The following is a 25,640-nucleotide window of genomic DNA, read 5'->3' on the forward strand; positions in this document are numbered from 1 at the left end:
TTAACAAACATTGCTGTGTACCCATATTAAAGATGATCAGGAAATCATTCCTGACCTTGGGAAATTTATTTTGGGAAGTGACATAATGGTTTTCAAGGGTAAACACAAGCACACACTTACATACGCACATCCTATATCTGACGTAGTAAAACAAATTTTAAGCAATCATTCCATGTTCCTCAAAGACAGGGGTTGATAAACCTCTATTAACATATGATCATTTTATTTCTCTGACCTTGAGCCACTCTAGGGCTAAAGTGACAAAATTTAATCTTTCATTGGCTCAAAAGTTCCATTTGCCTTTTAGAGATTTCCTAAATGAAATGATTATAATGAATATAAACTAAGTTGTTGACGACTTTCTCTAAATTAAGTCCATGCATCTAAAACAGCCTGTGACCTTTAGTTTCAGTTTTACCATATGTCTCTTATGGTAAATTGACAGATGAGGTAATTTAAAAAAATATTCCCTATAGCATTTACTTTTACTATGGTTGCTACTGCCTTATTTATCCTTTAGCAATTGTCAGACTAAGTGCTCTTATGGGGGCTTAGAAATCTTAATCAAGACTAACATCACTTAAAAACTATCTTTCTTATTAACTAAGCATAGTGGTTTGGGTCGACTTCTGAGTTCTCTATTCTATTCCACTGGTCTATATGTCTGTTTTTGTGCCAGTACCAGGCAGTTTTGAGATCAGTGGCTTTGTAATACAGCTTGATATCTGGTATTGAGATCCCCTCCTACTTTGTTCTTCTTTCTCAGGATTGCTGTAGCTATTTGGGGTATTTTCTTATTCCAGATGAATTTTTGGAGAGTTTGATCTAGGTCTGTGAAATATGTCATTGGTATTTTAATGGAGACTGCATTAAATCTATAGACTGCTTTGGGCAATATGGATATTTTAATTATGTCGATTCTACTAATCCACGAACATGGTATGTTCTGGGTTGGGAAAAATGGACAGATATATGCAAAAAATGAAACTAAACCACCAACTTACACCATACACAAAAATAAACTCAAAATGGATAAAGGACTTAAACGTAAGATGGGAATCCATAAAAATCTTAGGGGAATCCACAGGCAGCAAAATCTCAGACATATGTCCAAGCAATATCTTTATCAACACATCTCTTAGGCCAAAAGAAACTAAAGAGAAAATGAACAAAAGGGACTACATAGAAATAAAGAAACATCAGCAAAACAAGAAAGTCCATTGCATGGGAGAACATATTTGCCAATGTTATCTCTGATAAGGGTTTACTCTCCAACATTTACAGGGGACTCACACAAATTAACAAAAGGAATACAAGCAGCCCAACCAAAAAATGGCCAACGGACCTAAATAGACACTTTTGGAAAGAGGACATATAGAAGGCCAAGCGACATATGAAACATGCTCAAAGTCACTAATCATCCAAGAGATGCAAATCAAAACGACAATGCAGTACCATTTCACACCTGTCAGAATGCTTATCATCAACAAATCAACAAACGACAAGTGCTGAAGAGGATTTGGAGAAAAAGGAACCCTTTTGCACTGCTGGTGGGAATGCAGACTGGTGCAGCCACTTGTGGAGAACAGTATGAAGTTTCCTCAAGAAACTAAAAATGGAACTCCCATTTGACCCACTGATTACACTTCTAGGAATATATCCCAAGAAACTAGAAACAACAATCAGAAAGGATATATGCACACCTATGTTCAAAGCAGCACAATTTACAAGAGCTAAAATTTGGAAATAGCCTAAGTGCCCATCAGCAGATGAGTGCATTAAAAAACTAGCACATTTACATAATGGGATACTATGCTGCTGTAAAAAGGAAGGAACTCTTAACCATTTGCAACAGCATGGATGGACTTGAAGAGCATTATAAGTCAGTTGGAGAAAGATAAATATCACATGATCTCACTTATTTGTGGAATATAATGAACAACATAAACAAGACAGAGAAGCATGGATCCAGAGACAGAGAAGCATTGATCAGACCTCAGAAGGAAGGCAGGGGAGAGTGGGAGTTAGGGGGAGAGATCAACCAAAGGACTTGTATGCATGCGTATAAGCATAACCAATGGACACAGACACCAAGAGAGTGAGGGCATGAGCAGGGGTGGGGAGAGGCAATGAGGGGATAAGGACATATATGTAATACCTTAATCAATAAAGAAAAAAAAACTATCTTCCTAATTGCCTTAGCTTAAGCAACATCAGATTTTGAATCATACATATCAGGTGTGATGATTTAGTTTCTAACAATCTGAACTGGGTCAGGATTTCATGCACTCAGACTAGGTATCCACTTTTTCCCCTGGACAATGGACATCTCAATTATTAAGAGAGCAGCACCCTCTGGTAGAGAAATTAATGCTGCCCTATATCTCTCCACCCCCTCTCCTACAAACTTAAGAGTACAGAAATCTGTCATAAGAACTGACAACTTAATCTTAAAAGGTGAAAGTGTTGCTACTTTTGTAGATAGCTAGGAAAAGAGTAATCTAAGGAAACCTGAGTTATGTTTATTCAGTTGAGGCCAATTGATTTACCGTATTTACCTCCACAGTGATGTTTTCTCTGTGAAATTTCTTATCTGTTTCCTTGCTGCTTCACAGCCCCACATTCCCGTTAATGGGATATAGCAATATCTAAATAATGTAAAAGGCATATTCTATGCAAGAAGTCATAGTTGTCCTAGTTTTTCAGCTAATTATGTCATCCACTTTTCACCTTAATTTTGAATCTACTCTATTGCAGATCTTTCCTTTCTCAAACCCTGACCTTAATTTAGAACAATTGAGAAGTTTACTAAGATTGGACTTGTCTGTTTCTATTTACAAAAGTTCATTTGTTTGCCATTTTTGGCCTAAAGGTTTAGGATTAAACTTAGAGCTGGTGATTAATTTCTGTCAAGTAGCTAAATAAATAGCTCAAATGATGTTAAAGAGCCATGAATGTTTTAGCATTTGAAGCTAATAAACAATTTTCCCACCTTTTCTAACTGACTCCAATTTTTAACATTAAGCAACATCAGCTTGGTTTTTTATTCTGAATTAGGGATGGAGCTTATACTTAGTTTTTATTTTTTTTTCTTAACTATTTTTAGATTTGGGATGATATTTTTTTTTCTTCTGTCATTGATGATGCAAAAATATTTAAAATGCTTTACATAACTTGAAAGGTGTCTACTGCAAGATACAGAGGGGAATGTTAAAGAGCAAAAATTAAGAGGTTTAAAAATCATCAGAATGTTTCAATCTATATTAATAATGAATTTTATTATTATGAAATTTGCAAATGATTAAATGTGTATTGTTTATTAATTTTAAAATTTCAAATAGCCATCATCTAAAACTTGAACTAAAAGATAGGATATATGTTGTTTTCCCTATAAGATATCAAAAAATGTAAAAGGAACATTGAAGAAACAATCAATCACAGTGATGATTTCTTGAATTGCACTGTTGTCAGGATAAGCAAAGTAATGATTTAATTGCTTCCTACTATTTACATTAACTTCATGCATATTAAAACACACATTTTTTCCCCTTAAGTGCCTGTGTTCAATCCTTATCTCTTACTAGGGCTTTACACATCATCAGTTTTCCTAAGGAACTCCAGAACCCAAGTTCTTAATCTGTTGGCAGTGTCTTGAGAGCATTTGTTCCTTAAGTGAAAAAGCCACAGTGGAAGCATCTGGAAATTTCCAATGGGGTTTCTTTTTCTCTTTATTTCTTGTTTTCACTATTATGATATTCATATTCTCTGACCTAGCTTTATGAGTTCGTTGTACTGACTTATCCTATGGCTTTCTTGTTATATGCTTGTTCTAAACCATCTGTCTCTTTAATGCCTACTTTAAAACAATGCCAAACCTAAGAATCACGTGTCTAGAGACTTCACTGATTCACTCTCTGAGATTACATTTTTTTCAAGTAACCACATCAAATATTTTGCTGTATGCTAATGCTAAGTGGTACAGGTAATAAATTTCTTTGTGAAAGATTCCTCGTACATCAAGATTACGTGTGTGTCTGTGTGTGTGTGTGTGTGTGTGTGTGTGTGTATGTGTGTTCCTTGCCTAATGGGAAATGGATCTGAAACATGTTCACTTCCAGGAATCTATCATCTATCTATCATCTATCTATCTATCTATCTATCATCTATCTATCATCTATCAATCTAGAGAGTCATTATCAAATAGGAAGTGTACTCTGAGTCATACAAACTACCAATTTCCAGGGACAATTTTAACCTTATAATTAGCACAAGTACCACCAAACAACAGAAATCAATAGAAATAGACCCGCATCCCTAAGGTTCCCTGAATGAAATGCATTCACTCTTTAATTGTTCAATGGTGGTGAGACTCTGGGGATCCTACTTGAGGGGCTATGCAGTCAGGAGGAATCTGGTATGCCAGAGCAGCAAATCTGTATGAATCTGAAGATAATTATTTTAATATTCTAACAACTCATAAGGCCATACATGTACTGACTTTCTTCCACTGTTAATCATTTTCAAGCATTGAAAGAAGTCGGATTGAGAAGCAGGTTTTTCACAGGAAATAATATCTGCTCGTCCAGTTTATATACAAACATCACCCTTCAATCCATTTTCTATTAAAATTTTAAAAAATATCGTAGCTGTGACATGTTCTTCATCTTTTTTATCATTCATTAAATGCAACTTTTCTTACTAGTGTAACATATATTTTGATATTTAGGGATTAACCAAATTGACAATTGTTTAAAAATGCTCTTTATGATTTGGGAGTGCAATATAAATAAGAATTAATTTCTTGATGGAATGCTCTATTTATCAAAACTATATAAAGATCTAGATATGTAGTTAGGTAGATAAAAGTATATATTGTAAACTATGGAGGAAAACAAAGATACGGGATGATGATGATGATTACTAAGACAAGGAGATTGCAGAATTTTGGTTCTCCTTGATCCTAATAAAATGAGCACAGCTTTTGTTCTGGTCTGGAATCACCCTGCCTTCCCAAGCTGCCCAGAGGCCCAGAGCAGCTGGGGCAGTGTGAAATCCCTGCATTGTGGCCATGGTGATGATGCAAACTTCCCATCTCTGGTCTCTGGCTGCTGGGCGCCTGTGTGCCTGTGTATGCAAATTAGCCTGTCAGCTTTGTTGGGTTGATTTGCATACTCACTGCTGATTGGCTGGCGGGTGTCATGAAGGTATGGTCTATTTGCATCTTTCTCTTTTATTAATATAGATAATGTGAGGTGAATAACCAACATGCAAGATAGGTGTGTATGTATTTCAAACAACTCTGAAACACCTATAATAAATGGCATTATACTTGGCCATAATGAAAATGTAACCATTTTATAAAAATTAGAAGACATAACAATAAGAGCACATATGTAGTTCAGTTTATTTTATTGCCTCTTAATAGTCATCAATAATTATCTGACTGTCAAATCTAAATAATTCCTTGAGTCCTTAGCTATCTCAACATTTTTTGGACATTCTACCCTGTATTCTCCTAATTGGCAGTCATCTTCTCTGTCATGACTTTACCTGTCATGTCCATGAGGATGATCCCAATTCTGCTTTTCTTTTCTTGACTTCTAAGCTGCCATCAACCTGCTATCCTTGCTATATATTTCAACCTATACATCTTTGATCAGAAAATGCCAAGTTATTAAAAGAAGTTCTGACATTGAGCTTTTTTTAAAATCTATCTTCTCAGTTGCCCACACTTAACTCTCAGAGATATGTTTTTTTATATTTTCTTTTGTCTCCCTTCATTTACACTCAACCAGTTGGTATGTTGCAATTATCTGGCCTCTTTAGCCTCCATAAACTTTTTTTTCTTCCTGTGTCCAGGTCATTTTGATTTGAATATTTATAATCACTTCTCTTTCATCTTCTCCTGCTTATGTCCATTTCAATTTTAACCTTTTTATTCATCTAAGTTGGAGATTAATCATCAGGAATGGCAACTTCTGAACAATCTCTAATTTGTTTAAGTCATTGTATTTAAGATCAGAGGAACCACTGAGTAAATATAACAAATTATTTCATTTTTCAGGTGAAGACAATGAAGTAAATATATTTAATTATTGATAGAACTGGCACTAGCACTCCAGATCTTTTGCCTACCAAAAAGGTACTTTTTTTAATGCCTTCTTTATTATATTTATCCCCACTGAGTTTCTTATTCTGCTCATGGCTAAGTCTTGGTGAAAAGATACAGATGTGACTTTGAAGACATATTGAAAAACATGTTACTTCGGGACAAAATGCCAAGGTAATTGAGTTTCCAAAGAAAGAAGAAAGAAAAACAGAATGTTTTAAAAACTTAGGAGACTTACAGGAATCATTGCCACTTGCAAAGAATGTAATTTTAAATTATGATAAAAAGATAATGCATTTGTTAGAATATTTCTAAATGAGTTATATAGGAAAGGAATGAAAAACTATTACTTTTATTTTTTCAAATCAGTCTTTGGTTTATCTGCCATTTTGGTTACTAAGAATTATTTTAGTAAGGTGAGTCTTGCATATGTCATATACTCTTCATTTCACTTGACACTTCTACATCATTAGTAGCATGAAAGTCAGAGAATTCGTGTAGATTATATGAAATAAAAGGTTATCTGTCAACCACTTGATAGAAGCAATATTATTATCTTTATAGGCAATGTGGCATTTGAATGTTCTTTCTTCTACAGGTCATTTTGTACTCATACTTTATAAGATTAACTTAATAGGTGAGGAATCAGGTATTTCTTCCAGAAAGGGCATTAATTTTATAGAGAAAGTAAGAGAATAAATATAAGCTATAAGTTTCTGTTAATCAGAGAAAGACTTTACTTTGAGTCATATATGAGAATAGAGATAATTTGGATAAATGAAAATCATGAACACATATAGGAAACAGCAAAGAAATTCTGAGATATTTTCAAGATTTATAGAAAGCTTTCGCATTAAAGCCACATCTATTATATAGGAACACATTTATGACTTAAGCACATTTTTGGAAGATAAGTATGTGAAATAACTATATCTTCCAAACTCTTGTCTACCTAAATTAAGTTTAAAGTAAAGTACTATTCAGATAATTCAATCTAAAGAGAACTTGAATCTCAAATGTCAAGACAGAAGATTTTCTCCCGTTATTTTTTCAAGTTATTTCGACAAGTATTCATTGCATTTGCTTGTATAAATCTGTATCTTATGTTTGTCCAGAACCTTTTACATTTTTGTTTATATGTGAAAAAAATCAGTAATTCAGAACAGTGTCTCAAATAGTTTGCTAGGCATTGTAGACTCTAAGTAGTTACTAGTGAAATCATTAATAATTTTTACTTTTCAAATACCTTAATGACAAAAAAAGATGATTAATATAGTGAAACATTTCTTTTAGTACTCTAATCAGAATATCATATAACATTCCCACTGATGTGTACAGTATTACTTGAATATTCTAACTTTATCAATCTGTAATTCACTTTGACACACTGTGTCTGGGGAGAAGTTAATGTGTATGTGTGTCTGTTCTGAATTATACTAATACATGTTACAGTCTCATTGTATATCATGAAAACATACTATATGCAAAATGTATTTGAATTCCACATCAGGATTTTAAAAAAAATTACACATAGCATTTCCATTATTTCAGGTATTTCTTGCAATACAATGCAAAATAATAATCCCATAAAAATGATGCCGTCGGAGCTCTCAGTGGTTCTGCAGGAAAGCCAAGGATATGAAAGTGGAAATAAGGCAGCTTTTGATGGGTTTACAGTTTTTATATTACATGTACTGTATATAAAATTAAAGGTGAAAAACTTAAGTCTTGATAGCATCTTATCACCCAGGCCCATTTCCACTGACAACCACTGCTTCCTTTAAAGGTTAATTAAATTATAAACACACATCTGTAGAATATTTGTGTGTTTTAAAAAACTCATTAAAAGTGCAATATACCTTCCTGTTTGGCCAATTTTAATGAATATATTTGCATCTAATATTAGTAGCCCACCTTTAGAGCTTTCCTGCTCATTTTCTTTGCCTTTATCCTAAGCAGCCAGATTTCCAAGGTTAAGACCAAACACTTTGTGAAAATGTCAAGAGTTTGTCCTTGTCAAAAAAAAATATCGGAAGTCTTTCCTTATAGTTTACTTCAATGTCATTTTGAGTAAAGAAAATTTTATATCTTAAACATAAAATCCAAAATATTATTTTATAATATTATGGAAAATTTATATATATATATTTTTTCCTTTCAACTGACATATTTTAGCACAGATCATAAAAAATGACATTAAAACTGTTTTACTTTTATTACAACCCCAAAGTGAAAGTTTATATATGTATTTTTATTTTTTTAATTTACAGTTAAAATTCAATATTATATTAGTTTTAGATGTACAGCATAGTGATTAGACATTTATGTAACTTATGAAGTGATTCCCCTGATAAATCTGATGCCCCCCAATACCATACAGTTAATTCAGTTCATACAATATAATTGACTACATTCTCTCTGCTGCATTTTACATCCCATGACCATTTTGTAGCTGCCAATTTGCACTCCTTAGTACATTTAGCTTTTTTACCCAGCCCCCACCACTCCTCCCCTCTGGCAACCCTAGGTTTATTTTCTGTATCTATGAGTTCTTTCTGTTTTGTTTATTTATAAAACTAAACCACTTTATTTCACCATGCACAAGAATAACTTCAAAATGGATTAAAGACCCCAAACTACAAAATTCATTGAAGAAAACATAGGCAGTAAACTCTGTTACATTGCTCTTAGTAATATATATATTTAATAGGTCTCCTCGGGCAAGGGAAACAAAGGAGGAAAAATAAACAAAATGGCACTGCATAAAGCTAAAGTTTTTCCACAGCAAAGAAAATCATCCACAAATCAAAAAGACAACCTACTGAATGGAAAAAAGATATTTACCAATGATGCATTCAATATGGGGTTGATATCCAAAATGTACAAGAAACTCATACAACTTAACAGCAAAGAGAAAAGCAATCCTATTAAAAATTGGACAGAGGACCTGGCTAGGCATTGCCCAAAAGATGACATAGATACATGAAAAAAGCCCAACATCACCAATCATCAGAGAAATGCAAATTAAGGCTACAATGAGATATCACCTCACACCTTTCGGAATGGCTATCATAAAAAAAAAAAAAAATCAACAAACAGAAAGGATTGGCAAGAATGTGGAGAAAAGGTAACCCTTGTGTACTATTTTGGATTCCAAATTGATGCAAACTATGGAAAACATTACAGAGGGTCCTCAAAAAATTAAAAATAGAACTACTATAGCCCTGGCTGCTGTGACTCAGTTGGTTGAGTGTCATCCTATGCATCAAAAGATAGGCAGTTGGCCGGGACTGGTTTGGCTCAATGGATAGAGCGTCGGCTTGGGGACTGAAGGGTCCCGGGTTCGATTCCGGTCAAGGGCATGTACCTTGGTTGCGGGCATATCCCCAGTAGGGGATGTGCAAGAGGCAGCTGATCGATGACTCTCTCTCATCGATGTTTCTAGCTCTCTATCTCTCTCCCTTCCTCTCTGTACAAAATCAATAAAATATATTTAAAAAAAAAAAAAAAAAAGATAGGCAGTTGGATTCTTGGTCAGGGCACATGCCTGGGTGTTCTGCCCCAACCCCAAAAGGGGGCATGCAGGAGGCAGTACATCAATGATTCTCTCCCTCTCTCTCTAAAATCAATAAAAACGTAATTCATTTAAAAAAAAATAGAACTACTAGTCCTAGCCAGTTTTGCTCAGTGTGAACCTATGAACCAAAGGGTCCAGGGTTTGATTCTGGTCAAGGGCAAGTACCTCAGTTGTAGGCTCCTCCCCAGTCCAGGTCCAGGCAACCAATTGATGTGTTTATCTTACTTGATATTTCTTCTGTCTTTCCCTCTCTCATCCAAACTCTAAAAATAAGTGGGAAAATACCCTGGGGTGAGGATTTAAAAAAACACACATATGACCTAGCAATTTCATTTCTGTGTATTTATCCAAAGAAACCCAGAACATTATTTGAAAAGAAACATGCATGAACCTCATGTTCATAGTGGCATTATTTGCAATAGCCAAGATAATGAGAGCAATCAAAGTGCCCATTTATGGATGAATAGATAAAGAAGAGTGTGTAGATATATACAATTTAATATTCATTGGCCATGAAAAATAATGAAATCTTACCATATTTGACAACATGTTTTGATCCAAAGGGTGTTATTACTAAGTGAAGTAAGTCACACAAAAAAGGAAAAATACCATGATTTTCCCTATATGTGGAATCTAAAAACAAAATAAACCAAAAAAAAAATAGGTTTATATCCTAAGCCTTATCATTTTTGAAAGGGTTATGTGAGAGTAAACCCCAAAATTTGGAATGAAAAAAATATGCTTTTTCCTTGCAAAAAAGCGTATACCACTGTTTGTTAAGAAATTATATATATTTATGCATAAATAATTAAATAAGAAAAGGGAGCTTTGAATTATACTGTTGATGTAACTTTTTATTTACTGAGGCTGTTCCTACATGATTGTGACGAAATAGTCAATTTATTTCCAAGTTTGATGAATATGATTTGTCATGGTTCATGTAAGTTTCTGATTCCTGCATGTTCCCTTCTGCTCATGAAACCTTATAAACTAGTAACAGCCAGAAACTTCCAGTTATGTCTAATCCTGCCAAGATATCATGAAATCAGATAGGCCAAATAACTGAATAGGACTGACTTGATGATATATTGAATAATGTTAAGAATATTATTTGAGCCCTGTCTGGTTTTGCTCAGTGGATAGAGCATTGACCTGCGAACTGAGAGGTCCCAGGTTTGATTCTGGTCAGGGGCACATGCCCAGGTTGTGGGCTCAGTCCCCAGTAGGGGACTTGCAGGAGGCAGCTGATCCATCATTCTCTCTCATTGTGGATGTTCCCACTTCTCCCTCTTCCTTCCTCTCTGAAATAAATTTATATATATATATATATATATATATATATATATATATATATATATATATATATATCTTTAAAAAGAATATTCTTTGAGTCTTTCATAAAAAAACTATAAACAGATATTCAGATAACCTATTGCTACACACAAAAAAAAATTGTTCCAAAATTTAGTGGCTTAGAAAAACAACAATCAATTTACTGTTCTCTCTTGTGGTTCCTGCTTGGGGTCTTTCATGCAGTTGGGTGGTGGCTAGGACTATAGGCATCTTGAAAGCTTCAGATGTCCAGTAGGTGATGTTGACTGCCATCTGGGATCTCCACTGATCTTAGCCTCTTCATGTGCTCTGAGCTTCCTCACATCATGGAAGCTGGGATCCAAGAGGACCAACACAAACCTTGTAAGTTACATAGCAACACTTTCTACATGGTCACCAACATCCCCAAATTCCTGGAGATAGATAGACCCATCTATCAATGGGAAGAGTATGCCATTGTAAAAAAAAAAAAAAGGAATACAATTTGCAATAATAATTATACTATAGTGCTGATAGTGTTTATTCCTTAAATTATCCTGCAAATGACCTTAGATATCTACAATATAATTAATATTTTTTAAAATTTTTATTTAACCAGAAGTCCATTTGCTCATTCTCTTTAGGGGTTGCCAGACAGTGTCAGAGTCTTCTTTTGGCCCCCTAAAATCCTATATCTAAAACTTTGTTTTGAAACCTGGGCAGAAAGTCATGTAAAGGAAAGAATATCAGAAATAATAATTTTTTTCACTGGTCAGTAAACTTTTTCTTGAATATTCAGATAGTAAATATTTTAGGCTTTGCTAGTAAAGAGGTCAAATAAAGATATTATGTAAATACTTATAAAACTACTTTAAAATGTAAATAATATTCTTAGCTCATGAGCTGTACAAAAACAGTTCGTTCAGTAGGAGTTGGCTTGTAAACTACAGTTTGTTAATCTCTGGCCTAGATCATGAGACAGCAGTACAAACCAACATTTTCAAGCCCATGAGTCACTTTTCATTTGGTTGTATGGGTGTATAGATAACACAAATCTGACTCTTTGTGTTATTTATGATCATTGAACATATTTTGCTTAAGGATTTCAGTTTTAATTACTGACAATTACTGCAGCCTGGCTTGGTGAATCTTTCATAAAACCTACCAATTATTTTAGGTTATAAAACTATTGTGGACATAAGTCCTATATATCCAGAGGAAAAAATAAAGGAAAAAACAATGTTCAGAAAATCCAATTCCTTTTCATTTTTCTTTACTTTTTAAGATAATCCTTAGGTACAGAGGAAGTGTTATTAATTCTCTTCATTTCATGATACATTATCATTATCTTTAATGCATAGATACTCTCATTATTTCTTATCTATCTATCTATCTATCTATCTATCATCATCATCATCATCATCTAATCTCTTCTGCACTCTTTACCTTCCTTTCCCCCAAAACAACTATTCTAACATATCTATATTAATTACTTTGTATGTGTTCCTGTAAGATGCATATTGTACAAGCATGCGTTTTTAACTTACCACAAAGATATGGTCTTAGAGATTTTGATCTGAACTTTGTTTTGTTTTTTCTTCAATCATTTATACTTAAAAGATGTATTTATATTACTATGTGTACATCTAGTCTGTTGTTTATAACTCTTTCAGTATGTCATTGAAAGCATCTGCATTTTACTATTCCACTCCTCCAGATGGCATCTAATCCTCCTCCCACTGTAAATACTACTGTGATCAATATTTGTGTACCAGGCTTTATGAGAAATAGCAATGAAAATTCTCTTAACAATTGAGTTAGAATTAGTAATCTAGTTACTATTGTGACTAAATCAATGCTTTATAGGTCCCTTTGAAGTGTTATAACTTTGTACAAGAATAACACACTAAATATTAAAAAGATACAATGCAAAAAGAGTTTCACTAAGAGTATAATGCCAATGATTATTCTACTGGAACTAAATTTACTCACTTCCTTAGATTTGATTGAGGTGACAGTCACTGTCTTGACAATGAGTTTTTATGACAGTTCAGTTTTTAAAAATATTTTAGTAGTTGCTCTACAGATGACAATATACACTCATAACTTTTCATAGGCTAGTTAGTATTAATAATGTAATGTTCTTTTGTACATAAACAGTAGAACCTTGATAGGTCCATTGATTACCCTCTTCATCCTTTATGCTATAGGTATCATATATGGTACATATACTCACACTATACAACTCAAAATAATGTTACAGTTTTTGCTTTAGACCGTTATATATGCAATACAGAATCTATATAATAAAAGCCTAATTTGCAAATCGACCGAACTGCAGAATGACTGGTGGAACAATCGGTGGCTATAATGTGCACTGACCACAAGGGGGCATATGCTCAACACAGGAGCTGCCCCCGCCTGAAGGCCCCAGGGCAGCGAAGGCAGGTGCCAGCAGGGGCCCCGTTGCAGAGAGAGGTGACCGGGAAGTGGGGGCAGGGCTACCGAATTGGTGACACTAGACCAACCAAGGCGGGTGCCAGTGGGGGCCCCCCAATTGTCCCTCTGGTAACCCCAAAGATTGGCCCTGATTTCCAGCCAGGCCTAGGGAACCTACCATGCATGAATTTTGTGCACTGGGCCTCTAGTTAAGAGATAATACAGTGGTGCCTCGCATAAAGAATGCCTCGCACAGCGAACGCTACACACAACGAACTTCATTTCATGATTCATACAACGAACTTCGTTTCACACAACGAAGTCGCCCGAGTTTCCACGACCGCTTTGCCCGAGCTTCCACGACTGCTTCGCCCGAGCTTCCACGATCGCTGCCGATGTATTGCATATTGGATAACGAGGAGCAACAATCAAACAATCAACCAATCCCAACTGCTGACATCAAGAACATCCTGGTCAAATGGAAAGCAGTTCAGGAGTTTACCAATGCCCACTATCCGGATTCAGCTGAAGCAAACAGGATCAACGATCTTTACTCCGATACTCTTGTCCGTTATTTCCGGCAGATGTTGGAGAAAAGAGAAAAACAAACGACTTTGGACAGGTTTTTCATGAAACCATCGGCCAAAAAGCAGAAAATGGATGAAGATGTGCAAGATTCGGTAGACTCTACTTAGTCTGTCTTAAAATTAAAAAAATGTGTGTTTTTTTTTTTTTTAAATTATGTTTTTAGATGTATCTAAATAAAATAATAACAAAAAATTTATCTTTTTTTATGTCATCTTAGCATATTTTATGCTACAGAACGAATTATTTTTTTTAACATGTATTGTTATGGGAAAACGCGTTTCACATAACGAACTTTTCGCATAACAAACTTGCTCCTAGAACGAATTAAGTTCGTTGTGTGAGGCACCACTGTATAGTATTACATATTTATCTATAAATTTACCATTTCTAATGTTCTCTATTGCTCCCCAGAGATTCAAGTTTATCTCAGATATTATTTCCCATTATACTGAAAAATTTCCGTTAGCGTTTCCCATATAACTGGTTTGCTTTATGACAATTCTCTCATTTAAAAAATCTAAAATGTCTCCTCTTTTGCTTTTACTTTTGAGAGATTACTTTGCTCAATATAAAATTCTTAGTTCATATTTTTTTTCTCTTTAGTACTTTGAATATGTAATTCCAATGTCGTCCAGAGTCCATAGTTTTAGATGAGAAGTCAGTAAATTATTATTTCTCCTCTGTATTTAATGTGTTATATCATATTCTTCTTGTTGCTTTCAGAGATCTTCCTACTTGTTAATTTTAAATAATTTGACTATAATGTTCTTAGGCATGATATTCTTTGAGTTTGTAATACTAAGGTGACATTAAAATTCTTATATCTTTTGTTTTTTTAATTTTTACTAATTTGATAACATACTGGCTATTATTAATTCTTATATTTTGACCCAAATTCTCCTTTCCTTCTAATATGACAATTAAATGTAAATTGTACCTTTTTATTTTTCCACTAGAGGCTTGGTGCATGAAATTCATGCATGGGGGTGTGTGTCCCTCAGCCCAGCCTTAACCCTCTCCAATCTGGAACCCCTGGAGGGATCTCTGACTGCCTGTTTAGGCCTGATCCCAGTAATAGGTGCATATTACAACTGCTTGCCTGCCTGCCTTCCTGATTGCCCCTAACCACTTCTGCCTGCCAGTCTGATCACCCCTTAACCACTCCCCTGCCAGCCTGATTGATGCCAAACTACTCTCCTGCCAGCCTTTTTGACCCTAATTACCCTCCCCTGAAGGCCTGGCCTCCCTCCAACTGCCCTTCCCTGCAGGCCTGGTCATGCCTAACTTCCCTCCTCTACTGACCTGGTGACTCCTAATTGTCCTTCCCTGCATGCTTGATTCTTCCCAACTGCACTCCCTTGCAGGCCTGGTCCCTTCCAACTGCCCTCCCCTGCTGGCCATTTTATGGTGGCCATCTTGTGTCCACATGAGAGCAGTCATCTTTGACCATATGGGGGCAGCCATCTTGTGTGTTGGAGTGATAGTCAATTTGCATATTATTCTTTCATTAGGTAAGATTAGATACGATAGAGGCCTGGTGCAAGTGTGGGGGCCAGCTGATTTGTCCTGAAGAGTGTCCTGGATAAGGGTGGGAGTTCCCCTGGAGCATGGGGTGGCCTGGGTGAGGGGCCTGTGGTGGTTTGCAGGCTGGCCTCACTCCCCTGGTGACCCAAGCAGAGGCCTTGGTATCTGGGATTTATTTATCTTCTATAATTGAAACTTTGTAGCCTTAAGAGGAACCACGCTTCCTGCTCACTCCATGGCTACAGCCATTTTTGTTGGGATTTATCTAACTTCTATAATTGAAAATTTGTAGTCTTGAGTGGAGGCCTGGGCTGGCCAGGAAAGATGGAAAGCTTGGCTTCCTCCATTGCCAGGAAAACACAAGCCTTCTGTTCTCTCCGTGGCCATAGCCATCTTAGTTGGGTTAATTTGCATACTTGCTCCTGATTGCCTGGTGGGCATGGCTTGTGGATGTAGCAGAGGTATGGTCAATTTGCATATTATTCTTTTATTACGTAATATAGGTCCTTGCGGTTCTGTTCATTTTTTCTTAATTGTTTACTTTGTTTTTCAGACTAGATAATTTTTATTGTTCTACCCTTAAGTTTATTGACTCTTCATCATTTCCACTCTTCAATAAAATAAAAAGAAATAGATATTATACTTCTCTGGAATTTTTATTTTGTTCTTTTTCATTTAATTTCTCTACTGGGATTCCTAACTTTTCATTCATTATCAGCATATTTATCTTTAAATCATTGATCATTGTTATAGTTATTGTTTTAATCTTATTTTACTTAAATACCTCAGTCATCTCCAGTTTAAACTCTGCTAATTGTCTTTTCTTTTGATAATGAGTGAGTTTCCTGTTGTTGTTTTTTTTTTCTACATCTCAAGTAATTGTGTATTGCACTCTTGTCATTTTAACGATACCTTGTGTTTGGATTGTGTTCTAGTTTATTGAAGAGTATTACTTTTTTGTTTGTTTTAGCTGGCAATTAACAATACTCAAATTTCAAACTCCATCTCTTGGGCGGCAATTCAAATCTTATTTCAGTTCTTTCATCCTCAGCTGTGTCGCTTGGAGCCAGCCACACACATCAGACAGAAATATACACAGAATTTGGTGCTTCTCTTTGTTGGGTCTTCCTTTTTGAAATCCTCCCCTTACTTTCCAGTGGCCACAATGGGCCAGAATAAGAGTAGGGTTTCTTTGAAAGTTTTAGACACTCAAATGAGCATTATTGCACTTTTCCTGCATGCCACAAGCCATGCAATATTGCAAGATCATCCTTGTTATTCCTTTCTTCTGAATATTGACTGTCCTCTACAAGTTCCCTACATTTAGTGTTACTCTCCAATATGTTCAAGTATTTTTTTTTCTTTCCTGCTTGCCTGCCTTCCTTCCTTCCTTCCTTCCTTCCTTCCTTCCTTCCTTCCTTCCTTCCTTCTTTCCTTCCTTCCTTATTTTTTCCTTCCTCTCTCTCTCTCTCTCTCTCTCTCTCTCTCTCTCTCTCTCTCTCTCTCTTCCTGTCCATATCTCTACTTTTTGCTTCCTCTCTTTTTTCTTTCTTTCTTTTACCCTAGAATTCATAATTGTCATCAGCAGGATAGGCATAGTAGGGGATTCAAATACAAGTAAATTTGAGAATAATAAATCCACCTTTAAAATCCAACAAAACACAAATCTTTTGCTATTGGACACTAAAAAATATAAACATTCCCATGGTTATAAGATTACCATAATCCATTTTATATAATGTATAATAATGTTATTTTCATTAGATAAAAATAATTTCCAATAGCATTTAAAAAATATTTACTCAGTTTTATTTTCATGAAAAAGATATCAGAGGACAAGCAAATGTCCTTTTTATCTAAAATATATTTATATTATTATTTTTAAATATTCATATTTTTAATATCTAATTATAAGAATGATTTTGAGAAGAGAATATTAAAAAATATGTCTTCAAAATCTGCAGTACTCAAGCTGCTCTAATTTTCATGCTGTCATCGAATTTTAATTAACCTTGATAAACTTTTGGCCCATGAAACTGAGAAAGAAAATATTAAGAACCTTATTTTAGAGTAGAAATATAATGTAGCTAGTGACCTTTGAAAAAGAGCAGAATTCAAGACTAAAGTGAACAAGAATTTAGCCTGGGCAAAAACTGATAAATGAGAGATTTTATCATCCTAAATGAGATCTGAACATGATTGTTTTTCCACTTTATCAAAAGAGTTGTAATTAAATTAAGAGAGAGTTATGGGCACTTACTAGGTTTCCTGCATTTTTAGTCCATTGGAGATGGGCATGGTATCTAAAAATATTGTTATTTATGTTTTGGTGATGAAAATGGAATAAATGGTTTTCAAAAGGGAGGAATGACTTTTTAAAAAAAAAATGTGCCTATATCTCCCAGCAACATATATAATCCCTACATAGTATTTGTGACCTCATCTAAATTATGTTTTATATGTTTCAATAAATATAGCAAAATATCCTAAATCCTAGTGTAATCATTTATTTGTAGATAAGTAAATATATAATTTTGTTCATCAAAATATTACTTTATTCCTGGCTGGTGCGGTATAGTGGTTGAGCATCAATTTATGAACCACGAGGTCATGGTTGGATTCTGGTCAAGGCACTGTTAGATTTGTGGTCAGGGCACATACCCAGGAAGCATACTCAACCCCAATAGGGGGCATGCTGGAGCAGCTGATCACTGAATCTCTCTTTTCATTGATAGAGGCCCAGTGCACAAAATTCATGCACTATGTTGGGGGGTATCCCTTAGCCCAACCTCCACCCTCTCCAATCTGGGATCCCTTGGGGGATGTCTGACTGATAGTTTAGGGTAGCGGTGTCAAACTCAATCAGAGAAGGGGCCAAAATCTAAAATCCAGCCTAAATCGCGGGCCGAATGGTTTACTGAACAGTCATAAACTGACAATGTCATAAACTGACAGCGGAGTGCAGTGATGACAGCGCGGTGCGGGCCACATTGCAAGGCCTGGCGGGCTGGATTTGGCCCGCAGGCCTTGTGTTTGACACATGTGGTTTAGGGGATTGGACCTAAACCAGCAGTTAGACATTCCTCTCACAATCTGGGACTGCTGGCTCCTCACCACTAGCCTGCCTGATTGCCCCTAACCACTTCTGCCTGCCAGCCTGATCACCCCCTATCTAGTCCCCTGCTGGCCTGATTAACACCTAATTGCCCCTAACCACTTCTGCCTGCCAACCCAATTGTTCCCAACTGCCCTCCCCTGCTGGCCTGATTTTGCCCACAACTGCCTTCCTCTGCTGGCTAATTTGGTTCTGATTGGTCAGTTTCTATGCCAGTCAGTGTCAAAAGCTCCACCTCCTAGGCAGCCATTTGCTCCTCATACTTCACCCAGGTTTGGTTCTGATGGGTTGGTTTCTATGCCAGTCAGCATCTCTGGGCCTATCAACGGGGCCTGATTAGAAAGGTGGGGCTGATCAAGCAGCCCTGGTGGAGGCCTGGAGAGAAATGGAGGTGTGGCTGCTGGCCAGGCCTGGAAAGAAAGAGAGAAGCAAGTGTTGATCAGAAGCAGCCACAGAGGCTATGGATCAGACCCAGCTTCTCTCTTTAGGCCTCTCTTCAGGCCTGATTCATAGCCCCATCAGCAGTCAATGCTGGGTCACTGCACCTGCAGCCATAGCAGTCAGTGCTGGGTCACCATGGCAACCCAGCACTGACTGCAAGATTGACTTCTGGTTGGTGAAGCCTCCAGTCATTGTGGATGTGATGGACCCAGGGTTTTTATATATTAGAATACTTCTATCTCTCCCCTTTCCTTCCTCTCTTAAATCAATAAAAATTTTTATGTATAAAAGCCTAAGCGACCTTTAAAATGTAATGGCTGGAACAAGAATGACCAGTTGCTATGATGCACACCAATTGCTATGATGCACACTATGGAATTTCTCCTATTCCATAGGTTGCCTTTTTGTTTTGCTGATGGCTTGCATTACTGTTATACCAGGGGCATATGCTCAACACAGGAGCTGCTCCCCAGACCCAGCCTGCCGGCCCTGATTGCAGATGGAGCCCGCAGGCCAATCTCCCAGACTCTCCTTGGGTGGCGGCCCCGATCGCCTGATTGGGGCCCAGTACCCAGGCTGGGACAGGGAACTGAGGGTGGGTGGAGGTGGTTGTGGCCCCTTTTCCAGGGGGGATGAGGTCAGCTCCCTCCTCAGGGCCAGAAGCCAACTTCCCAGGTCCCTCCCCTCTGTGACTCCCCCCAATGTGCAGGCCCCAATCAGCCTGCCACCCACCCACCACAGTGGCAGTTAGCCCCTTCCCTGATTACCTGATTGGGGCTGGGCCCAGGCTGGGATGGGGAACTGGGGGTGGGTAGTGACAGACCAGAGCAATGAGGGAAGGAGGGTTGGGGAAGCAGAGAAGTAGAGAACTGTGTGGTGGCAGTACAGACAGTGAGGGAAAGAGGAGACGGGGAGGTGGGGAGGTGAGAAGCAGAGAGGTGGGGAATCTGATTGGCCCTAATTGACAGATAGGCCTAGGGACTGCACCCATGCACGATTTCATTCACTGGGCCTCTAGTTAATAATAAAATTCCCCTAAATCCATTAATGCTACCTTTATAAAAATGATTTTCTATTCCATATTATTGAGATCCCCTAGCTCATTTTTTAGGCCAATGTGGTTCATTTTTTAAATTGAATTTAAAAAATAATGGGTCATCAAACAGTAACACTTACCTTGCTTTTCAATGTAGTTCATTTTTAAAATTGAATTTAAAGAATTATGGGTCATCAGACAGTAGCACTTACCTTGCTTTTCATATGCTTCATTAATACGAATGTAAATATTAGTTTTTGGTCATTGGGGCTATTCTGGGGCCTATGTTATAGCTCACTGTGGGACAATTGCTCATGAATGAAGGATGTACATCATAGACTGAGAATAACCAAAAAAAAAAAAATAATACTAATAATAAAAAAAAATAGGTGGAGATAAAAGAAAGTAATGATGCCAGGGAGCTAGGGAAGGCCTTTGTTGTTGTGACTATCATCTGTAATCTAATCTTCAGATTTATTACATCTCTCTCTTCCTTTCCCTGTTATAAAAATTGAGTTATTTGTGGATGGTTGTTGTATTGTTTTTGTTGTGTGTGATTTTTTTCTTGTTGTTTGTTTTTGTTTTGTTTTGTTTTTGCCATTTAGTTGTATGTGTTCCTTGTGTATTTTGGATGTTAACTCCTTATCAGATATGTGGTTTGCAAATATTTTCTCCTATTCCATAGGTTGCCTTTTTGTTTTGCTGATGGCTTGCATTACTGTTATTTTTACTTTGATGTAGTCCCACTTGTTTATTTTGCTCTTGTTGCCTTTGCATTTGGTGTCAAATCCAAAAATTCTGCAAAGATCACTGTTAAGGAGATTATTCCCTATTTTATTTCAGGTATTTAATGGTGTCATGTCTTATCTTCAAGTTTTTAATCATTTTTTTTAGTTGTTTTTTTGTGTAGTATTTAAGATGGAAGTCCAGTTTCAATCTTTTGCATATGACCATCCAGTTTTCTCAATACCATTTAATGAAGATCTGTCCTTTCTCCACTGGATAGTCTTGGCTTCTTTGTTGTAAACTAGTTACTACATACACATGCATTTATTTCTGGTCTCTCTATTCTGTCCTGTTGATTCATGTGTCTGTGTTTATGCTAATAACATACTGTTTTGATTTACTATAGCTTTGTAATATAGTTTGAAATCAAGAAGAATTATGTCTCCAGGTTTGCTTTTCTTTTTCAAGATTCCTTTAGCTATTTAGTAACTTTTGTGGTTCTATAAAAAATTTAGGGTTGGTTTTTCTATTACTGTGAAAAATGGCATTAGAATTTGATAGGAATTATATTAAGTATGTAGATTTCTTTAGGTAGTAAGGACATAGTAACTATTACTATTTCAATCCATGAGCATAGAATATCTCTCTTTTTATTTGTGTATTTTATTATTCATTTCACAATGTCTTACAGTTTTCAGTGTTCAGATTTTTTACTTCTTTGGTTAAATTTATTCCTAAGTTTTTTATTCTTTTTTTATGATATTGTAAATATAATTGTTTCTTTATTTCTTTTTCTAATGATTTGTTGGTGGTGTATAGAAATACAATTGGCATTTATATATTTATTTTGTATCCTGAAATTTTACTGAATAGACATTTTCCCAAATAAGACATATAAATAAGAAACAGGTAGATGAAAAGATGCTCAACATCATTAATTATCAGGGAAATGCAAATTAAAATTACAATGAGATAACACCTCACACCTGTTAGAGTGGCTATTATTTAAAAAAGAAATGTGTTGGTGAGAATGTGAAGAAAAGGAAGTTCTTGTGCATCATTGGTGGGAATGTGAATTGGTGCAATAACTATGGAAAACCATTTGGAGATTCCTCAAATTAAAATAGAACTACTATAAGACCCAGCAATTCCACATCTGGCTACATATCCAAAGAAAACAAAACTATTATCTCAAAGAGATATGTGTAGTACTATATCCATTACAGCATTATTTACAATAGTCAAGACAAGCTGGATTTCTCTGGACAGATGAATAGTTATAGAAATTCTGATATATAATATAATAATATCCCAGATATATATATATATATATATATATATATATATATATATATATATATATATATATATATATATATATAACTGGAATATTATTTAGCCATAAAAAAGAAGAAAATTCTGCCAACTGTGGCAACATGAATGAAGTTTGAGGCCATTAGTCTTAGTGAAATAAGCCAGACAGAGAAAGACAAATATTTCATGATATCATTTATATTTGGAGTCTAAAAAGTAAAAAGTTGAACTCACAAACAAAGTTGAAATGTGATTGTTAAGTACAGGGAATTTGAGAGTGGAAGAAATAGGGAGACATTTGAAAAAGAATAAAAATTTTTAGTTATAAGATGAATATAGTCTGAGGGTCTAATGTATAATATGGTGACTAAAATTGATAAGATTGTATTTTCTAATTGATTTTCTAAGAGACTGGAACTTAAATGTTGTCACCAAAAGCAAACCAACCACCCACAAATAACCAAACAAGTAAGTGAAGTGATGAATATGTTAAGTAACTAGATGGAAAGGGAGCATTCCTTCACAATGATACATATATCAAATCATCATATTATTCATTGTAAATATCTTACAATTTTATTTGTCAACTATACAACAATAAAAACTTTTACTCTTCCTATTATTCACTATTTGAGATATTTAATATATTTACATGGTTATCTATGTAAGAAAAATAAACTTGTTTTGAGGAGCATCTTTTGAATGGAGCAGAACCAAGAAGTTAACAGTTGGTTTAAGCAGAGTAGCCTTTAAAGCAAAAGTGTTAATATCTAAGTAGTTAATAGTAGATGCAATGTCCCTTTGAAACTGTTTCAGTTTTAAGTGGACCCTTTATTTTGTTTTTCTAATACCTTTGTGGTTGCCACCTCTTTTTGAATTAATCAACAGGCCAGCCTCCATAAAAATGGTCACTGATATAAATGGGTGCCTGGTTCCTAGAGGTGCTAAAGCCCCTTATCATTTGAAAAAGCTTATGTGGAAAAAAATGCTACCCCACTTGCACTGTGTTTTAAAAAGACTGGGCTAATGCTAAGAAAAGAATTCTGTTTCCCATGCTGGATTCCTCCTGTTAGGATTGAATAGATAATATATAAAAATGTTCAGAGTGCTTGAGCAATGGTAAAATTTGCAGGCATGTGTATGTACGCCATACATGTGCACGCATGTGAGAGCACATTCACACACACACACGCACACACACACACATACACACACACACACCATGCCATAATAAAGTTATTGACATGGAACTGAAAGGTAGAATCCCACTTTCCACTGTATGAAGATCACAAATTTAAACTTCTTGCTATATTAATTCTTGTATTTTCAGCATAAATTCTGGATAAGAGAAGTGAAATACTACAGCTTAAAACCTTGAAATCAGGAGAGAATTTTAATATCCCCCCTTCATTTTCTTAAAAACATATATAAATACTAGAGACACAGTGCACAAAATTCATGCACTGACGCTCTCCCTCCCTCCATGGCCTGGGTGGGAGATGCTATGGGCACTACTAGCTTTGTGACGGAGTGATGGTTAATTTGCATATTACCCTTTTATTAGATTAGCTAAAGAAATACATAAAACATACTTATCCCTTTACATCAAGTGCAGCAGTGCATTAGCTTTTGTCTAGAAAAGCTATGAGAGTTTTCATGATGACTAGTCACTGAAGGATGAAAGTTTTTGACTTGTCAGTATTATTGTTTTCCTGGACACCTCAGGCTCTAAAGGTGAAGATACAAATACAAACAGGGAAACTTGCTCTTATTTTGTCATTACCACCTCTGTGATGCAAACTTAAATCCCTTGATCAGAAGTCTCATCTGAAATGGCTTGCTGTTAAAGTTTCCATCTCTTAGATAGTACATATTTTATTTTTAAAATATTTGTATTATCAGCATTACAGATGGAATTTAAACTGATTTTTCATTTGTTAGATTTTATTTTTTTACTGTTCATATTAAAGTCATAGAGACTTTGCATAATTTTTTTTTTAATAATAATAATTTGACCAGGGGAGAAAATAGTGGTTTAATAGGCAGACCTGTCAGGCATGTCATCCTAGGGCCAGACTGGAAATACAAATAAAACAAAAAATTCACCTGGAATTACCAACCGAGGTCCAGCTGAGGTGGAGACACATCAAGGAAGAACAGAAACACTTGGAGACTAGGAGAAAGGGCAAGGTCATGAGGGGAGCTGACCCAGCTGCCAAGGGCTGCAGGACTGCAGGCTGAGAGTGGCTGGGGAGCTGAGCTAAGGGAGGGTATTTCCCTGAGAAGACAGAGACCTGAAGCCCAGACTAGGCTCCAGAGCCCCCCATGCACCAGAGTCAAGACCAGTGGCCCACATAACATCCAGCAGGGTAGAGGTTAGAGCTGATAGACCAGAGCCGGTTGGAGGGAAAGCCTCAGTTACATTTTTGTTGTTGTTGTTATTTGACTTTTTTTTTTTTTTTTTTTGCTTGTGTTTGTGCGGCGTTTGTGTGTGTGTTTAAACCCAGAGCACAGAAGTTTATTTGCAGCTACTCACCGGAGGGTTTGATGCAGGGAGGGAGACAAGTACTTGAGGTGCCTAAGGAGAGGGAAGCGTGGCAGAGAGATGTGGAAAACCAGCAGCCAGGAGTATTAGGTCACAGAACCTGCAAACCCAAGTGGCCATTTTTCCTGAGGAGCTAGCTGCTCCCAGTAGCCACAGGGCAGGAAAAGAAAAAATCTTGACCTGGGTGTGTGATACAGGCTGTGCCACCTCAGGAGCCCTGCATGCCACACCCTGCATTTTGACCTTTTTAGAGGAAACAGAAAGCAGAGACCAAGCCTAAGGGTTTGAACAATCTCAGGAGCATCAAGTGACTGGATTGGGGGAAGGGCCATCCGCCACACTGTCCTGCGAACCAGACTGGTGCTTTCCCCACTCAGAAGAACTGATAAAAACTCCAAGTTTCCAGCTGACCCCACTGGTCTTCATACAAGGATCTCTGTCCAGCTGAGAGCAGAGCAATATTTTGGCCTCTCACAGAGGAGTTCCTTTGGGACAGGGAAACACATCCTCCACATACCATGAAAGCTAAACAGCACCTCCCCACCTAAAGCCCTTTCAGAAACAGTCTTTTGAGTAAGACTGACAGCTGACTAGCAGGCAAAGGCAGGAAGACTGAAGCCTAGGGAACCAGGGGAAGCTTGCTCACCCAGCCCTGGGCATCATGCTGCTAACAAACTTTAGAGGGCAGATTGGCCCTCCTGCTTGCAGCCACAGCCTGTGAAGATAGGCACAAACAATGGATCAGTAGGTCACTTGGAGGTTCAGGCAGGCTACTAAAAGCCAAAATAGGACAGTTCCTGACAGTGGTTAGAACCTAAGAACCTCCTAGGAAGCCCACATTTGTCAGACAGAACAGAGTAGGATCCAAAGCGAACTCCCATGGGGCACTAAACTCGGCCACTTCACTTTTTCTTT

Source organism: Pipistrellus hanaki, assembly GCF_964339955.1.
Source record: "Pipistrellus hanaki genome assembly, chromosome: 2".
In the NCBI taxonomy this organism is placed as follows: Eukaryota; Metazoa; Chordata; class Mammalia; order Chiroptera; family Vespertilionidae; genus Pipistrellus; species Pipistrellus hanaki.